At 43.4% G+C, this 16,411-nt stretch overlaps 1 long non-coding RNA gene across 1 annotated transcript; it reads left to right on the forward strand.

Annotated features, from left to right (window-relative positions):
• Window positions 1-9,954: 9,954 nt before the first annotated feature.
• On the forward strand, window positions 9,955-11,955 carry LOC106571491 (uncharacterized). Its single transcript, XR_001320934.2, has 2 exons — window positions 9,955-10,493; window positions 11,835-11,955. It is a non-coding gene; the product is annotated as an uncharacterized lncRNA (long non-coding RNA).
• Window positions 11,956-16,411: the final 4,456 nt, after the last annotated feature.

The raw sequence follows: 16,411 nt of genomic DNA on the forward strand, positions 1-16,411 counted from the left end.
TCTTACTTATGAGCGTGAGATTAAGATTGGATAGTGGTCCTACAGGGATGCCCCTGAAGGATCGTATACTGTGGGAAACCCCAGATACTGTATGTTGATTTAACCCCACAGTATGTTTCTGTAGTGTTGGTGTTACCAGAGAGAAATCCCAGTAGGAGGTGAATGAGGGGTTGACAGGTAGTATCAAATCCAGTAGCCTGTAGACACCAAACGTAGAACCATAACAACAGAACTGCTTTACATACGTGACAAAAAGTTGTATTCTATTCAATTCTCCAGGCTACAGAAAGATGGGTGATATAAACCCTCAGAACCCAAAATGTAAGCTTGTTTTACTTCAATGTTTCTAAACAAAGTAAATGTAAACAAACATTATAAAGCCTCAAAACATGGTTAAAACTATAATTTTAATATCATGAATGGTCACACTTTGCATCCATAGCTCTGTCTATGAATTTGAGAGTGGTTACATTTCTCCAGCCCCATCACAGCTTTTTACTGAAACAGGTGTGGAGAGCAGTTTGTTGTTGTTTCTACTGCTTATAGACTAAAACATATCTGAAATCAATACTACCAGATATGGGAGAAATAACTTTTTTATGCAACTAGAGAAGTTATTTGCATATGTCTCAGTCACCATAATGACAAACAATAGTTGACATTCTGATTCTCATTTGTGTTTGAACTTTTGTTTAAATAAAAACACTGTGTTTGACAACCAGCAAAAGAGAACCTACTTACCATTTGAGACCTCCTTACTGTTTGACTGGAGAGGACACAAAAGGATGCTGCCACCACCATGCTTCACCGTAGGGATGGTGCCAGGTTTCCTGCAGACATGACGCTTGGCATTCAGGCCAAAGAGTTCAATCCTGGTTTCATCAGACCTGAGAATCTTGTTTCTCATGGTCTGAGAGTCTTTAGGTACCTTCTGGCAAACTCCAAGCGGGCTGTCGTGTGCCTTTTACTGAGGAGTGGCTTTCTTCTGGCCACTCTAGCATTAAGGCCTGATTGGTGGAGTGCTGCAGAGATGGTTGTACTTCTGGAAGGTTCTCCAATCTCCACAGAGGAACACTGGAGCTCTGTTAGAGTGACCATCAGGTTCTTGGTGACTTCCCTGACCAAGGCCCTTCTCCCCCGATTGCTCAGTTTGGCCTGGCGGCCAGCTCTAGGAAGAGTCTTTGTGGTTCCAAACTTTTTCCATTTAAGAATGATGGAGGCCACTGTGTTCTTGGGGACCTTCAATGCTGCAGAAATGTTTTGGTTCCCTTCCCCAGATCTGTCCCTCGACACAATCCTGTCTCGGAGCTCTACAGACAATTCCTTTGAACTAATGGCTTGGTTTTTGCTCTGACATGCACTGTCAACTGTGGGACCTTATATAGACAGGTGTGTGCCTTTCCAAATCATGTCCAATCAATTGAATTTACCACAGGTGGACTCCAATCAAGTTGTAGAAACATTTCAAGGATGATCAATGGAAACAGAATGCAGCGGAGCTCAATTTCGAGTCTCATAGCAAAGGGTCTGAATAAACATGAAACTCCCATGAACTCCCATCCTGGACCTTCTCCCAAGGCAAAAATCTCACAGGACCTTTAATCCTGGTATTTCTCCAGCGGCAACATCTCACAGGACCCTCCATCCTGGACCTTCTCCCAAGGCAATATCTTCACAGGCCAAACATCCTTCCACCACTCACTCTATCATTTCAAACCCTGAGAATATATAATGTTTTAATTTCCCCCAGGGTGAGTTGAGCTTACGAGTGACATGACACATCAGAAAACAGAAATATTCCTATAAAAGTAACACAATAAAATAGACATAAAATGAATGTGTGAGCATGTTATACATGTGCCCATGCCAATTGCCTAGAGCCCATAGGATTCCAGTTGGCATTTAATATGATGGTATAATTGTACCCTCCAACCTGTCCTATTAAGTATCTTGCACACCCTATGACTTGAGCAACATCATTTGGAAAGTAAACACCTTCCCCCCTCCCCCCACACACACCTCACCTCTATAATGTATGTCAGTTAATCCCAGATGTGTGTATAGTCTCAAAGTGTGAATAGTCCTCCCTATTTAGAGAGGTGAGTAATGTTAACATGTTTAAGTATGATTGTGTTGAGCTGTGGAAAGTTCATCAAGACCAGATATAGACTATTAAATCTAAAATGGCCCTGTTAGCATTTGCCAGCTGGTCATCAACAGCTCAAGGCTACATCAGAAATCTGACTACTAAAACACTGAGAGAACCAGAGAGATGAGAAGAGGGTCAGCAACACAACAAATAAGTGTGAGAGAGTGAGAAGAGGGGCATGACAGGTCCTGTTGATGACTCACCTCATAGACACAGGCAATACAGTGTTATTATCACTAGCCCTCTAGCGACCAGACCTATCCACCAAAATGGATAAAAACTAATTCAATCTCATTATCAGCCTGGATCCCACCACACACACCCTGTCCAATTCCACTAACCAACATACAAGGGTCTAACATAATAAACACTGTCTTGATGACGTCAATACAAACATTATACATTTTCACTGGAGACTAACTAGTGATTTGGAGCGTAAACCCTTCATGTCAAACAGAAGATGACAGTAAGAAGTACAGTAAGAAGACATCTACCGTGTGTGCCCTTGTTTAAGGGGAAACCTACAGCATGTGTTTATACATAAACCCTTGCTACTTCATTGTCTGAACCCATTCATATTAATTCCATCTTTGTCATGTTTAACCCACAGTAGTACATTCTCATCACTGTGCTTGCATAATCAACTAGGTCTTACCACGATCATTAAAGTAATTATGATTGCTAAAACCATGATTGACTCAAGATTCATGTGAATAAACAATACCGCTTTAGACATAGAGTAAGTGGTGAAATCAAAACATGTGGTGCTATTTCAGAATAACAAATTATTTATCAGTAATCAACACAAAAATGTATGCAAATAACAATTAAATGGTTGTTAAAATATACTGACTACCTTGCCAATGTTGGTTCTGTGTTAAAGGTCTTTGAAACTTCTGGGTTGGTGTGTATTGGTACAGTATATGAAACAGCTGGGTTGGTGTGTATTGGTACAGTATATGAAACAGCTGGGTTGGTGTGTATTGGTACAGTATATGAAACAGTTGGGTTGGTGTGTATTGGTACAGTATATGAAACAGGTGGGTTAGTGTGTATTGGTACAGTATATGAAACAGCTGGTGTAACGGCTGTCGAAGGAGAGAGAGGACCAAGGCGCAGCGGGTTGCGTGCTCATCATTATTATTTATTAAAATGTGAACACGGAAAAACAATAACCAAAGAAACGACAGGAACAGTTTTACAGGCTATAATAACAAGCAGTGAAAAATCAACTACCCACAAATCCCCAGGTGAAAACACGCAACTAATATATGACTCCCAATCAGGAACAACGACGTACAGCTGTTCCTGATCGGGAGCCACACAGAAATAAACAAACTAGAAAACCAACCTAGAATACAAAACCCAGAACATACACCAAAACCCCGTAATACATAAATAAAACACCCCTCTACAATACTCATAACCCCCGAACCACATAAAACAAATACCCTCTGCCACGTCCTGACCAACCTACAAATAACCCCTATACTGGTCAGGACGTGACAGTACCCCCCCCTAAAGGTGCAGAACCCGGATGCACCTCAAAAAAAATAAAAATAAACCCCTAACTAAAGTGAGGGAAAGGGAGGGTGGCTGCCGTCACCGATGGCACCTGTGCTACACCCCCCCTCCCAACCCTCCGATAGTGGAGGTGGCTTAGGCTCAGGCCTTAAACCCCTGCCTGACCTAACCACCCCCACTGCATACCTCTGCCTGAGGACAGTCACTAAAGACCCTGGACTGTAGGGCGACTCTGGGAGCTCCGGGTCGCAGGCAGACTCACTCGGTTCCGGGTCGCAGGCAGACTCACTCGGTTCCGGACACTCTGGACGAGGCACTGTTGCCGGACACTCTGGACGAGGCACTGTTGCCGAACACTCTGGACGAGGCACTGTCATCGGAATCTTGGGCCTGGTCTGACGAACTGGAAGCCTGATGCGTGGGGCTGGTAGTGGAGGTACCAGCCTGGGGACACGCACCTCAGGGCTAGTGCGGGGAGCGGGGACAGGCTGAGTTGGACAGGGCTGACTCACTGGAAGCTTGATGCGTGGTGCTCGTACTGGACGTGCCAGCCTGGAGACACGCACCTCAAGGCTAGTGCGTGTAGCGGGAAACACTGGACCGTAGAGGCGCACTGGCGGTCTCGAGCGCAGGACTGGCATCACCCCTACTGGCTGGATGCCCACTTCCTCCTGGCACATGCGGGGCGCTGGTACTGCACATACCGGCCTGAAAATACCCGGCCTCGCCACAGCACCCATCACCCCAAAGCACGGGACCTGTCCAGTCATATGTTGCCCAAAAAAGGTACGGGGATTTGGCCTGGGGCTCAATCCTCGCCCAGCCAAACTACCCATGTGCCCCCCCCAAAAAAATCATTGGGGCTTCCTCTCGGGCTCCCTTAACTCCTCCATAGCCCTGGAAATGCTTATCCTCAGTTTTGCCCATGTCTCACGATAGTCCATCCGTTGCTCCCTCCTCCGCTGCTTGGTCCGTGTTTGGTGGGTCGTTCTGTAACGGCTGTCGAAGGAGAGAGAGGACCAAGGCGCAGCGGGTTGCGTGCTCATCATTATTATTTATTAAAATGTGAACACGGAAACACAATAACCAAAGAAACGGCAGGAACAGTTTTACAGGCTATAATAACAAGCAGTGAAAAATCAACTACCCACAAATCCCCAGGTGAAAACACGCAACTAATATATGACTCCCAATCAGGAACAACGACGTAGAGCTGTTCCTGATCGGGAGCCACACAGACCACACAGAAATAAACAAACTAGAAAACCAACCTAGAATACAAAACCCAGAACATACACCAAAACCCTGTAATACATAAATAAAACACCCCTCTACAATACTCATAACCCCCGAACCACATAAAACAAATACCCTCTGCCACGTCCTGACCAACCTACAAATACAAATATTTGTAGGTGATGTCCTCAAAAATGACTGTTCCCTGGGCGAGCAGCCTCACGTCGGTGGCCACCTCTTTCCCGTTTCTCTCTTTGATGGTCAGGACGTGACAGCTGGGTTAGCTGTACTATTGGTACAGTATATGAAACAGCTGGGTTAGTGTGTATTGGTACAGTATATGAAACAGCTGGGTTAGTGTGTATTGGTACAGTATATGAAACAGCTGGGTTGGTGTGTATTGGTACAGTATATGAAACAGCTGGGTTGGTGTGTATTGGTACAGTATATGAAACAGCTGGGTTAGTGTGTATTGGTACAGTATATGAAACAGCTGGGTTAGTGTGTATTGGTACAGTATATGAAACAGCTGGGTTAGTGTATATTGGTACAGTATATGAAACAGCTGGGTTAGTGTGTATTGGTACAGTATATGAAACAGCTGGGTTAGTGTGTATTGGTACAGTATATGAAACAGCTGGGTTAGTCTGTATTGGTACAGTATATGAAAGAGCTGGGTTAGTGTGTATTGGTACAGTATATGAAACAGGTGGGTTAGTGTGTATTAGTACAGTATATGAAACAGCTGGGTTGGTGTGTATTGGTACAGTATATGATCAGAAAGGAAAATAAACTGAGTGATTCGTAAATTGTTAAACGGATCAGTGAGTAAATCCATGTGGTTGCTACAATAGACAAGTGCTTACTGATGTTATGTAGGATCCTAGAGCTGTTTACTGTCCAGGGAAAACACAACCCACTCCAAATGCAAATCTATTTATTTACCAGAATAAAGGAGTGAGGAGAGAAATCTTTATATTTGTTCACAGGCTTACATTTCCTGACTTACAAAAACAAATGTTAGCAGAAACATAAAAGAAATATAAAAGTAAATAAATAAAATACACAAAAAAAATTGCTTCCAAGCATATTGGCTGTATTACAGACTGCAAATAGAGGGGAAGTCATGCTTGTAGGAATGAGATTGAGCCATTGGAAATACAGGCATAGCGTAGGAACATCTGGGGAGAAAACACACAACCTCCCATACACACACACACAGTATTTTTCATTGTGGCCCTTATTGTATCAGTTGTGTTAATAGTGGCATGTGTGTCTAGAGAGAGAGCACAGGGTTATGAGAGAGAGAGAGAGAGAGAGAGAGAGAGAGAGAGAGAGAGAGAGAGAGAGAGAGAGAGAGAGAGAGAGAGAGAGAGAGAGAGAGAGACACTTTGTTTTGGTAGATTAGATTTGATGTGTATGTGTTGAAGAGATGAAAGAGAACAATAGTACAGAGCATGGGTCTGTTGAGTACGTACACATACACACACATGTCATTTTCCTCTATGAAATACTACTCTGGAGCTGCAATGAATTTCTTGTGAATTCCTATTTCCAATAATAAATGTTATGCATAATCACCTCTTGAACTATTGGAAACTAGTCAAGGTCCAGAGAGAAACTGGACTTCATCCAACAGCCATTTTCTTGATCGTGTACACATTGAGTATAGAAAATAGAATGTTTGTTTGCAGTGTTACTCTATAAGCTAATATAGTAAAAGCAGGTGTCTGGTGGTTCATATCAGTGTCTGACTGTTTAAATAGACATCTCAGGTCAACATCGTACATTCTTATGGACAACCAGTTGTTACTGCTCTGGAGTCTAGTTGAAAAGCTCAAACGGTAGCTAGTTGTGAAATCCTAACAGGTGCCTGCCCTCTAAAACTTGGAATAACAACTATGAGGCATCTTGCAAGGAGCTGATACTCTGTGTGTTAGCATTGACTATAGATCGTTTTTTAATTAATCAGAACCACACTGACAACCCACACCTCTTATTCAGAATGAAACACCTTCAGAGGAGATATACAAAGATAAATGATATACAGAGAGAGAGGGAGGGAGGGAGACAGAGACAGCATATACCTTTACCAAAGCCAATGAGATGGATCTTGTTCAAGCATTGCCACAAAACCCCACTGAACAGTCAAACTTTATAATGACCACCGATTTAGTGTGTCCAACTACACTGAAATATTACTACCTGCCATGTTGTTTTCTTCAGATTATAGTACTATTCAGCAGTTCTGGCAGCATTTGTATAAACACAGCTTCTTGTGTGTTAGTGTCATCACATATCGTAATAGTTTTATTCTATATCAACTCCAGATGTTTTTGGGATTCCATTCCATCTCTACATTCTCTCTGTGTGTGTGGACCATATTGCCTGTTTATGCATTTGTTATTATGATAATACTCACTCGTTTGGAGTGTTGTTGTATTTACTGTCCTCAGTCTCTCTGGCCTGTAAACCATGAGATACACACAGACCACCATGTCATCTGGAGTCTTGATCTCACGCTGAAAGATGCAGTCTGGGATATTAAGCACAACAAATTCGGAACATATTGTACAAACTAGATTACCCCCCTTTTTCTCCCCAATTTCGATCTTGTCTCATCGCTGGAACTCCCCAACACGCTCGGGAGACGAAGGTCGAGTCATGAGTCCTCCGAAACATGACCCGCGCTTCTTAACACCAGCCCGCTTCACCCGGAAGCACTGTTCAACTGACGACCGAGCCTGCAGGCGCCCGGCAAGGAGTCTCTAGAGCATGATGAGCCAAGTAAAGCCTCCCCCCCCCGGCCAAACCCTCCCCTAATTCAGACAACGCTGGGCCAATTGTGCGCCGCCCTATGGGACTGCCGATCACGGTGATTTGTGATACAGCCTGGGATCGAACCCAGATATGTAGTGAAGAGACCACTGCGCCACTTGGGAGGCCTTAGACCACTGCGCCACTTGGGAGGCCCCATGAATTGGATTATTAGCATATCATACGAATTGCAACAAACAAACAGGACATAACATATACGAAATATGATGTAGTACACAAAAAAAAACAGGGACCCATTATAGCTTGTGAGCACCACTTTCAAAACTACTGGCTGAAATTATACAAAAGTTCTGGAACATCACTTTAAGATATGCATCCTTTGACTCAGAGATGGGTTAAATCCGGTTTTCTACCATAATGATTTCACCTATCCAAGTCAGATCAGTTATCACATCAAGTAATTAGTGGTAGAACAAAGAAAAGAAGGCAAACTCCTAGATATTACAATTTTTTACATTTTTGTCATTTATCAGACGCTCTTATCCAGAGCGACTTACAGTAGTGAATGCATACATTTCATACATTTTTTTCTCCGTACTGGTCCCCCTTGGGAATCGAATCCACAACCCTGGCGTTGCAAACACCATGCTCTACCAACTGAGCCACACGAGACCAATACCGACTGTGTGTGCTGCTTAATTACCAGTGTTTACTAGTTCTTTCTCTTCTGACTTTCTTATGCACAAGGTGTGGTGAAGAGGGATTCTCTGTAAGGCCAACGCTGTCACCAAGTATACCACAGAGAGACAAAGGGGGAGGAAAACAGTGCAGTGGAAAACACAGTGTAATATCAGACAGTGGGAGAGAGTTGGCACTGTTGACCCCACATAGTGAAATATCAGGACAGGGGGTAAATCATTCAACTCTCTACTGTTTTACTCCTTTTCTGCCTCTCCTCCCCGTCCTCCTCCATTCGCTCTCTGTTTATGTGTTTACCAAACTGCAGCATCTCTGACAATTTGGTAAACACATAAACAACTGGAGATGCAGGATCTCTTTTACATTCGCTCTCTCTCTCTTGGTCCAAAACTGAAGGGAAATCCATCATTTCTCTCTGTAAAAACATTTATGCCAAAATGGAACCAATAATTTATCCCCCAAATCTGCTTGGAGTTCCTTTAACATAATGTCATCACATTCCCCTCCACTCTATCGATCATTTAATCCCGGTTTACATTTCCATTCTCATTTTTATATCCCTTTTTATCAAATGCAGGATGACTGTAAATGTCCAACATCACGGTCATATTCCGTCTTTAATGATGTGAAGTCATGGTCACTCTTTTAGATTACAGTATGTCAATTCATCAGAGAGAGAGAGAGAAAAAAGCATTCTTTGTGGCCTCACATAGTACAGTGGTCAACTAATTCACAAATGACCAAAAGATTATTCTTGTGACACTACAGTACCAATCCAGCCCCAACCCATGTCACTGGCCTAAGATCTTTAGAAAATACATTCATGAAGTCCAGTTGCACTGTTGATCACAATCTACAAGTCCAAATAACATGCATTTACCCTACTATGGTTACTCAGGGAATGTCACAGGATAGGCCAGCCCCTTGCCATGACAACCACCTTGCTGGTGCATGGAAGAGTAGCTGCTGCATGTGCAGAAGTTAATGGGGATCTTAAAAAACTAAACTAAACCATGCTGTCACTCATTTCCAGCCTTGACCTTGTACATACTACAGCACTTCAAGTCTATTCTCCATATTCTCCATAATTTCAATGATTGAATAACTGTGGTATTCTCTCTCTGTGGATGGAGGACTGTGGCTGACTATATGCATATCTTACTGGCTGTGTTCATTTTGTGGGAGTTTAAGTGGATCCCTTGGAGTTTGGTCATAAATTGGAGTGTAGTCATTTGTGTTTGGTCCAGAACATCCCGCTGACCTCACCACTCTCTGGAGGCTGATAAAACAGCAAATTGTTCAGTAAAGTTTCCTACATTTACCATGTTGCGCTCTATACAGCAACAATGCATGCTAGAAATCGTTAAAGGGAAATTTCACCGCTGCTCTATTACACAGTGTGTGCTCATTAATATGTTATTAACATATTATGTGTCATAGAAATCGAGAATTTCCTCACTACACGCAAACATGAGCGTTTCTGCACCTCATTGGTAGAAACGGGTCATCTACATTTCCTGGTTGTAAGCAAACCGCAATATCCAGAATTCCTTGCGATTTCAGCGGAGGTGGATCCAGTTGAATACTCACGTGGAGAAATATCAAAATGTCTGTGTTTGTAGCCAGCACTTTCAGCCTGAGGATTTCGATATGTACCTGAAGTCTCAACTGATGAGGTTGCCAGGACATCGAAAGTTTTAAAGTGATGCTGTTCCATAGATTTTCCCATTCACTTCAAAGAGGAAAGGTACCCGATCAGCCAACATCAGCACAGCAGAAAAGAAGTCGAGCTGAGATAACGTAGCTAACTTTACCTAGCTAACTACGTTTGTTTATCTAAACCAAAATCTAACTAGCTAGCGTTCATAATACGCTGCCTAGACATTCCAAAGTAATGTAATTATCTAGCTGTTATCTGGCAAAGTGATTTGTAACTTTGCAAGCTAACATTAGCTACATTAGGCTACGTTAACTACAGCCTACCGGATCGTAGCTAGCTAACTAACTGACTAACAGTACCGTAGAGGCTAACGTGACTATGTGTTCGATCCCATCAACATCTGCAGCGGCATCAACATCAAACTCAAACTCAGCACAAGGAACTAGTGTAAGTTACCTTTGCTAAATCTTTTCATGACTCCACGATGAGTAAATAAATATTCTGGAGCTAGGCTTATACATGGTCCATGTCTTGTTGTCATGGCTGGTGTGTTTACAAGTAGGCTACAACTACTGTCGTTTTCTCTGTGTAGTGGAGGCTTAGTTGATTGTTCATACAAGGCTTGACGTATTCTACATTGGAGAAAAGGAGGTATTAGTAAGGAGGGGATGGTGTGTGTGTGTGTGTGTGTGTGTGTGTATTGATGAGGGACACATTTGTAAAATGTTGGCTAATCACTAATACTGAGTGTCCTACATATTCTTTGGCATGGGGGAGAGAGGCTGTTAGTATGCTCTTCTAACATATTTACTCTATTGTTGGCAGTGCTTGTCTACCCAACAGCACAACTGTAAGCCCTCATATACAACAATACACAACTGGACTGTCTACAAGTCAAGCCCCCATCAAACGTTTCACGTCTTTGCTAACAGTCCATCTCAATGCCCCATTATTGACTCTGAACGTAACAGAACACATACTGTACCAGTCTACTGTATCCTTTTTTGGTTCAAGTTTTATTGGTCGTTGGTACGGGATACACATGGTATACATCATCCCACAAAATGTACTTGCAGGTTCCTTCACTTGCAGGTTCCTTAATGCAACAATGAGAAATTGTAAAAAATAAGAATAAAAACAAAGTAAATGGCAGTAGAATATAATAAACATTTTACCATAAGTATTATACAGGAAGGCACAATGTATAGTACAATATGTGTATTGGAGAAGGGGGGGTTGGGGGCAAGTGTATAATATGAGCAGTATAATATGTGTTTGGTAGCAGTAGTTGTGATGTGTGCTAAGGTGCGGAGAATCAAAGCAGGTGGTCAGTCAAGTTCAAGTGTTCAGCAGTCTTGTAGATACCAACAGGCTCAGAGAGTTTCTATCAGTCCTTATTCTCCGATGCCATCTGCCTGACGGTAAGGGAGAGAACAGCTTGTGTCTGGTGTGTGTGTGGGGTCCTTGATAATGCTGCGAGACTTCCTCAAGCACCGTTAAGAGTAGATGTCCTGGATGGGTGGAAGCACGGTCCCAGTGATGTACTGGGCTGTCTTCACCACCCGCTGGAGGGCCTTGCCGATGTGGACGGAGCAATTTCCGTACCAGTCTGTGATGCAACCGGTCAGGGCGCTCTCGATGGTGCAGCAGGAGTATTTAGAGAGGACCCGGGGCGGCATGCCAAATTTCGTCTGCCGTTTACAGATTAACATGGTTTCTTGTATGGTTACACATCCTCATGATCAGTCATTGTTTTACACATCCTCATCAGTATTCATGTCTTTCCAGGAGACTTGCAGTACAAACACATCTTCTGCAAGAGGTCGACGCAGTGGGTGGTGAAGAAAGTGTATGAGCCCAGAACCCACCACTTCAGGGAGAGGCTTGTCCACCTGTCTGTGTAGTGCAGAACAACTTAGAATGTTGTCTACAAGGAGCCAGAGACACAGCTCCCCAAACCCAACATCCCTGCCAACATCGCCACAGCGTCAAAGTCTGCAACACCAGCTTCCATTACCCAACAAGATGACGTTCACCAGCTGAAGAACACTCTGGAAGCTGGAGCCTTCAGCCATATTCAGTTAAACTGATGTTGTAGTATAATATAGAATGCCTAGTATGCTCACAACTGCATTGTGGTATAGATATTGCTAGCTCTTGTACATAAACTCAGCAAAAAAAGAAACGCCCTTTTTCAGGACCCTGTCTTTCAAAGATAATTTGTAAAAATCAAAAGAACTTCACAGATCTCAATTGTAAAGGGTTTAAACACTGTTTTGCATGTTTGTTCAATGAACCATGAACAATTAATGAACATGCACCTGTGAAACGGTCGTTAAGACACGAACAGCTTACAGACGGTAGGCAATTAAGGTCACAGTTAGGAAAACTTAGGACACGCGGCCTTTCTACTGACTCTGAAAAACACCAAAAGAAAGATGCCACGGGTCCCTGCTCATCTGCGTGAACGTGCTTTAGGCATGCTGCAAGGGGGCATGAGGACTGCAGATGTTGCCAGGGCAATAAATTGCAATGTCCGTAATGTGAGACGCCTAAGACAGCGCTACAGGGAGACAGGACAGACAGCTGATCGTCCTCGCAGTGGCAGACCACGTGTAACAACACCTGCAGAGGATCGGTACATCCAGACATCACACCAGCAGGACAGGTACAGGATGGCAACAACAACTGCCCGAGTTATACCAGGAACGCACAATCCCTCCATCAGTGCTCAGACTGTCCGCAATAGGCTGAGAGAGGCTGGACTGAGGGCTTGTAGGCCTGTTGTAAGGCAGGTCCTCACCAGACGTCACCGGCAACAACGTCGCCTATGGGCACAAACCCACCGTCGCTGGACCAGACAGGACTGGCAAAAAGTGCTCTTCACTGACGAGTCGCGGTTTTGTCTCACCAGGGGTGATGGTGGGATTCCCGTTTATCATCAAAGGATTGAGCCTTACACCGAGGCCTGTACTCTGGAGCGGGATCGATTTGGAGATGTAGGGTCCGTCATGGTCTGGGGCGGTGTGTCACAGCATCATCGGACTGAGCTTGTTGTCATTGCAGGCAATCTCAATGCTGTGCGTTACAGGGAAGATATCCTCCTCCCACATGTGGTACCCTTCCTGCAGGCTCATCCTGACATGACCCTCCAGCATGACAATGCCACCAGCCATACTGCTCGTTCTGTGCGTGACTTCCTGCAAGACAGGAATGTCAGTGTTCTGTCATGGCCAGAGAAGAGCCCGGATCTCAATCCCATTGAGCACGTCTGGGACCTGTTGGATCGGAGGGTGAGGGCTAGGGCCATTCCCTCCAGAAATGTCCAGGAACTTGCAAGTGCCTTGGTGGAAGAGTGGGGTAACATCTCACAGCAAGAACTGGCAAATCTGGTGCAGTCCATGAGGAGGGGATGCACTGCAGTACTTAATGCAGCTGGTGGCCACACCAGATACTGACTTACTTTTGATTTTGACCCCCGCTTTGTTCAGGGACACATTATTCTATTACTGTTAGTCACATGTCTGTGGAACTTGTTCAGTTTATGTCACAGTTGTTGAATCTTATGTTCATACAAATATTTACACGTTATGTTTGCTGAAACTGAACGCAGTTGACAGTGAGAGGACTATGCATCATCAGCATCACCACTGAGGTTGCGAACGTGAGAGAGTATGCCCCATAAAATGTGCAGTCGCATCCAGTCAGTAACGAACTTGGCCGTAGAGGTCGACCGATTATGATTTTTCAATGCCGATACCGATTATTGGAGGACCCAAAAAAAGCCGATACCGATTAATCGGCCGTTTTATTTTTCCATTTATTTATTTGTAATAATGACAATTACAACAATACAACACTTATTTTAACTTAAGTGTTAATACATAATTTATAATACATATAATACATCAATAAAATCAATTTAGCCTCAAATAAATAATGAAACATGTTCAATTTGGTTTAAATAATGCAAAAACAAAGTGTTGGAGAAGAAAGTGAAAGTGCATTATGTGCCATGTAAGAAAGCTAACGTTTAAGTTCCTTGCTCAGAACATATGAAAGCTGGTGGTTCCTTTTAACATGAGTCTTCAATATTCCCAGGTAAGAAGTTTTAGGTTGTAGTTATTATAGGACTATTTCTCTCTATACGATTTGTATTTCATATACCTTTGACTATTGGATTTTCTTATAGGCACTTTAGTATTGCCAGTGTAACAGTATAGCTTCCGTCCCTCTCCTCACTCCTACCTGGGCTCGAACCAGGAACACATCGACAACAGCCACCCTCGAAGCAGCGTTACCCATGCAGAGCAAGGGAAACAACTACTCCAAGTCTCAGAGCGAGTGACGTTTGAAACGCTATTAGCGCGCACCCGCTAACTAGCTAGCCATTTCATATCGGTTACACCAGCCTAATCTTGGGAGTTGATAGGCTTGAAGTCATAAATAAACAGCGCAATGCATTGCGAAGGGCTTCTGGCAAAACGCACGAAAGTGCTATTTTGAATGAATGCTTACGAGCCTGCTGCTGCCTACCATCGCTCAGTCAGACTGCTCTATCAAATCATAATCATAGACTTAATTATAACATAATAACACACAGAAACACGAGCCTTAGGTCATTAATATGGTCGAATCCGGAAACTTTCACGTTTATTCTTTCAGTGAAATACGGAACCGTTCCGTATTTTATCTAACGGTTGGCATCCATAAGTCTAAATGTTCCTGTTACATTGCACAACCTTCAATGTTATGTCATAATTACGTAAAATTCGGGCAAATTAGTTCGCAACGAGCCAGGCGGCCCAAACTGTTGCATATACCCTGACTCTGCGTGCAATGAACGGAAGAGAAGTGACAATTTCACCTGGTTAATATTGCCTGCTAACCTGGATTTGTTTTAGCTAAATATGCAGGTTTAAAAATATATACTTCTGTGTATTGATTTTTAGAAAGGCATTGATGTTTATGGTTAGGTACAGTCGTGCAACGATTGTGCTTTTTTCGCAAAAGCGCTTTTGTTAAATCATCCCCCGTTTGGCGAAGTCGGCTGTCTTTGTTAGGAAGAAATAGTCTTCACAGTTCGCAACGTGCCAGGCGGCCCAAACTGCTGCATATACCCTGACTCTGTTGCAGAGGTGACACATTTTCCCTAGTTAAAAGAAATTCATGTTAGCAGGCAATATTAACTAAAGATGCAGGTTTAAAAATATATACTTGTGTATTGATTTTAAGAAAGACATTGATGTTTATGGTTAGGTACAAGTTGGAGCAACGACAGACCTTTTTCGCAAATGCGCACCGCATCGATTATATGCAATGCAGGACAGGCTAGGTAAACTAGTAATATCATCAACCATGTGTTGTTAACTAGTGATTATGATTGATTGATTGTTTTTATAAGATAAGTTTAATGCTAGCTAGCAACTTACCTTGGCTTCTTACTGCATTCGCGTAACAGGCAGGCTCCTCGTGGAGTGCAATGTAAAGCAGGTGGTTAGAGCGTTGGACTAGTTAACCGTAAGGTTGCATCCCCAAGCTGACAAGGTAAAAATCTGTTGTTCTGCCCCTGAACAAGGCAGTTAACCCACTGTTCCTAGGCCGTCATTGAAAATAAGAATGTGTTCTTAACTGACTTGCCTAGTTAAAAAATATCTATATTAAAAGAAAAATATATATATAAAAAATAAATCGGCAAATCGGTGGCCAAAAATACGGATTACCGATTGTTATGAAAACTTGAAATCGGCCCTAATTAATTGGCCATTCCGATTAATCGGTCGACCTCTAATAGAGGGGCTCGAAGATGAGGGATAAGACAGTTACCTCGCTCAGTTAGAGTGGAGGGTGTCAGGCCTAGGAGAGGGGAAAGCTTAAGGCATTCTCTTGAGAGGGTGTGCCGGTGCTTCCACCCATAGTGGTGTGTAACCACCATATAGGGACGGGGTTCTCCAAAACCCTCATAGGGTTGTCGCTTTCTAACAGTCTGTCTTTTGAGTCAGTCTGGATAGATGCGGAGGGCGAGCTCTCAGGAACAGGTTTGAAGTGCTAGTACGTGCGTGTCATGCACACCCCAGGGTGTGATAACGTTACGGGGATTGCAATGGGTATAGCTATACCGTGTCACTGGGCAGGGCTTTTGCATGAGAGCGGCCAACGGAATGAAATAAGGCGCCAATAGGTGTAGCTTAAAGGAAGAAGGAAATATGCTGGTAACCCTGATGTCCTAATCCTATGTGTCTGGTCTGTCTTAGCCCTACTCCGGAGGGAAGGGCTGACGAGCAAAAATATCCTCAGCAGTTTACAAGTGCCCAACTGTGTGAACCAAGTGCAGGTAAGAATGGGACAAGGAAAAATACCAGAGT

This window comes from Salmo salar, chromosome ssa15 (genome assembly GCF_905237065.1).
Source record: "Salmo salar chromosome ssa15, Ssal_v3.1, whole genome shotgun sequence".
Classification (NCBI taxonomy): Eukaryota; Metazoa; Chordata; class Actinopteri; order Salmoniformes; family Salmonidae; genus Salmo; species Salmo salar.